The sequence below is a fragment of the Hipposideros armiger genome, unplaced genomic scaffold, assembly GCF_001890085.2.
Source record: "Hipposideros armiger isolate ML-2016 unplaced genomic scaffold, ASM189008v1 scaffold_58, whole genome shotgun sequence".
NCBI lineage: Eukaryota > Metazoa > Chordata > Mammalia > Chiroptera > Hipposideridae > Hipposideros > Hipposideros armiger.
In genome coordinates this window covers 3,027,784-3,031,460 of record NW_017731408.1, presented here as the reverse complement: position 1 = coordinate 3,031,460, position 3,677 = coordinate 3,027,784, and the positions used below count along the sequence as shown (strand labels likewise).

General features: G+C 54.1%; 1 protein-coding gene across 1 annotated transcript in view; it reads left to right on the top strand.

The window, feature by feature from the left end:
- The first annotated feature begins 2,559 nt into the window (after positions 1-2,559).
- The window catches only part of FBXW7 (F-box and WD repeat domain containing 7), a 192,273-nt gene continuing 191,155 nt past the window's right edge, over positions 2,560-3,677 (top strand). Inside the window, exons 1-2 of the mRNA XM_019641227.1 lie at positions 2,560-2,676; positions 2,770-2,868. The gene's annotated coding sequence lies outside the window, so the exon portion shown is untranslated. The remainder of the gene's footprint in view (positions 2,677-2,769; positions 2,869-3,677) is intronic.

Genomic DNA, 3,677 nt, shown 5'->3' with positions numbered 1-3,677 from the left:
ACTATAGTTTGAGTGTAGATTGTACTCCATCAAATTTGCTTACTAACTTTAAGGCTTTTTTATTGCTTTGACTATAGATTGGTTTAAAATCATGGTAATATTTCATTGCATATTTGGGTATCAAAGAAACAAAGTATTTGGGGTCCCTGCCTCTGAGATGCTTTTACTAACGGATGGCAAAGGCAATGAATCACAAATTGCACAAAATTTTAGGAAAGGGGGGAATCGACCAATATTTATCTACTACCACTATATGCCAGCTACTGTGTTTGGTACCTTTTAGATAAAATGTATTTGTACATGTTTCATTAGGGAAATGTTGGTGTTGAACTGTATAGAACTAATTGGAGTGTCTGAGCCAAATCTAGAAAGGTCTCTTTTAGGAAGAAAACTGTTTTAAGACTTTTGGAATTGGAAGGTGTGAGGGACAAATGTAATTAGGAAGTTAGCTTGATGACCATACAGAGGGAAGTTGTTGGTAAGCTTAGGGTCAATCTGTGTTTTTGTAGATACATGTTTACAGCTCAAAGAAGCAATTAAGAACAATGTTTCTAAGACAGTGGTTGTAGATGATTGAGGAGAAACTATTTTAGAGGAAGAGGCATTATACCTGGATTGGGATTTTCTTTTTCTAGGGAACCAGCAGTTTTACACCATGATCATTGAAGAGCTATACAGATAGAGGAATGAAAAAAAAGATGCTTTCAATATTTTAGTATGGTGCTAGTGGTTTCTTGTAAAAAAATAATTTAGAAGTGGGATGTTGTATTTTGTTTTGGACATTAAATTTTAGGGTTAACTGTTGGATACTGATGCAATCTCCTGACAATAAAATAGTTAAACTATTGAGTGATATGCTGAAAATGTAGAGCTGAGAGTCATTTTCAAAGTATTAAGGTTTCTTGAGAGCTGATGGAGAATAAAAATCTGAAAAGTGGGTATTTTTGCTTGAGGGAGTGAAATCTGTTAAAGTTAGCAAAGATGTAGTAGGAACAGAGAATGGGTGAGACTGTCCNAGGGAGGGATGTATTACAACGCTCATCTTTACAATGCTACTATGCAGTTTACATAGCGCTTGCACTTCATTCGCTCCTCTGAGCTCCGCGAGCGCTCCTTCATTCATTCACTGAACATTTGCTCGGCCCGACCTCGCAGTATCGGGCGCTGGGCATCGTCCCACACCGCGGGAAAGGTGGGGCGCTCGCTGCCTGGAACAGGTGCAGCGGATCAGGCTGTAGGGCAACTTCTCGCACAGTGCGGCGGCTTTTCAAAGGCCCGTCTGGGGCCCAAAGCCTCACCTTCGGGTGGTGCGCGCCCGAGAACGGCCGCGCGGCCTGGGGCCGCCTCCTTGCTCCCAACGGAGCAGTCACCACCTACCCTGAAGGAAACCGTTCAAGAGCAAGCCCTCTCCGCCGCCCTCGGGTCGGGGGTAAGATCAGGCGGCAGCTTAGGCTCCACTCGGCTCCTCCCCTTCCTCTCTTCAGTTCTGACGCGGCCGTAGAGGCGGCGGCAGCGGCGGCGAGTCCCGCGGCCCGAGGCGCACCCACCCGCTCGCCCAGCTCCGACTTCCTCTTCCTTTCGAGCGTCATCAGAGCGCGCCAGAGTCGCCCAGGGCGGGGTGGTTGGAAAGGGAAAAAAGGCCAGCGGAGGGAAGCCTCCAAGCGGAAAGAAAAGGGAGGGGGGCGAGGAGAACGGTTGCTAGGTGACTTGCGTCATCGCTCCGCGCCGCTTTCCTCCCGCCCCTCTCTCTGGAGTGAGGCGAGAGCCCCGCACAGAGCGAGCGAGACAGCTAGCTAAGCTCCGGGTGCTCCTGCCACCGCCGCCGAGAGCGTGAGAGCCAGGGAGCATCCGAGAGACGCCGCCCCCGTGCACTGGCCGCCGCCGAGACCTCCGCCCTAACCTGGGCCAGCGGGAGCCGCGGCCACCGCTCTTCTCCCCCCCTCACCTTCCCGGCCGGCAGCCGCGGCTGCACACGCCGGAGCCCGAGCCCCAGCCGGAGCCGGCGGCTGGGGGGCAGGGAGGCGGCTACCTCGGGCCGGGACTAGTCAGCTGCTCCGCGGTGCGAGGACGCTGAGGAGGTGCCGGAGCTTCTGCCTGTTCCCGGGGCGCGGGACGAGGGACCCCCAAGGTGTAGGGAGGGGGTCCCAGCCGCAGCGACACATGCGGGAGCCGGGAGCGGGGGCGGCGCCGAGCGGAGCCGGCCGGGTCCCCCACCTCGCCGCCGCCTCGGCCACCCGCCCGGGGCCGTAGCATCTCGCCCCGGAGTGTATGAGCCGGGGCCCCGAGCTCATCAAGCACCCCCGGGCGGGGGGGCGGGGACCCCCATGTGAAGCGGCGGCCCGGGCGGCGTGGAGAGCAGGACCGGCGCCGCCGTCTTTTCCTTACCTCCCCCCTCCCCTTAACCCCCTCGGGGGTCTTCTCTCGTGGTCAGTCGCCGGCCCCCCGGCTCCTCGGCAGGACTCCAGGAGGAGTTCTTAGAGCCCCCTCCCCCGCCCCAGCCCCGAGGGCGGCGGGGCCGGGGGGACCCGGGGGGCCGGCCGCTGCCACCGCCCAGAGGAAAAACTTTTTATAAAAACACAATCCGGAGCCTCCCGAACGTTGACTGTCCCGGGAGAAGTGGCCCAGGACGGGCAGAAAACACAGCCTTGAAGAGACCCAGGAAGAGGAAAAGAGGAGGTAAGCCGTGCTGCCGCCGCCTCTGCTTCGGCGGCGCGGAAGAGACCCGGGTGGCCGCCTGGTTGAGCGACACGAGCCCCGCTTCTTCCTCAGTAACGCGCCAGTCGGAGCCTTCCGCAGCTTCAGCCTCGGTCCCGGAGGAGGAAGGGAACCAACCCACTTGCTCAGCGCCACGGCTCCTCTTTATAAAGTGTGAGTGGCCCCGGGAAAGGGATGGAGGGCTGGGAAGTGGATGGATGCCGGTGCGTCCTCCTTGAGTTTTGCTGATGTTTTCCAGGAGTGTTGAGTGCCTAGGGGACAGTGGGGGGTGGGGGGTGGTGGTGGTACCTTTATCCCTCACAGCAGAAGGAGGTACAATATTAGGTCGTCCTGTGTTTAACCTTTTGACACTTTGTACGTGTAAGACGCCAGCGTACAGGTTTCTCTTAGAGGAGTTCTGTCTGTCTCCAGAGTGGACACTTGCACCTTTCTGGCCAGGAATTGACCAAAGGAAGTTGAGGAAGCCGGAGCCTATGTGCACACAAAGGACATCTCTCTCCTATACCTTTTCCTGGCACACCGGGTGTGAAACAGCGCTGTCGTTTTTTGTTTCTGGGCAACTCTTAGTAGGGCTCCCAAGTGGGAACCTCTTACCCTGCGAACCCCTGGAAGTAAAATTCCTTTCTTTTTATGTTTTGCAGTCTTCCTTGAAGAGATTTACATTTCAGTACCTATTGGTACAGGAGGTTTTATTTTTTCCTTCTCATTTCCTGGGTCCAATACCTGTGTGTCACATCACTGTAACACATTTCAATCTCAGGAAATACTGAGTTCTTATGAATCACAGCTTATTTGGGGGAGAGCACTTGGTACTTGAACCAGTTTGTAAAACTTGTTACATTTGTTTCCTTACCCAAATGCTTTTTTGTGTGTGTAGCATATGTCCCAATTCCTAGACTTTTTTATTTGGCAGAATGACTTGAGGGTTTGTTTATTTGAGTTATCTTTACTTCTTTACTTCT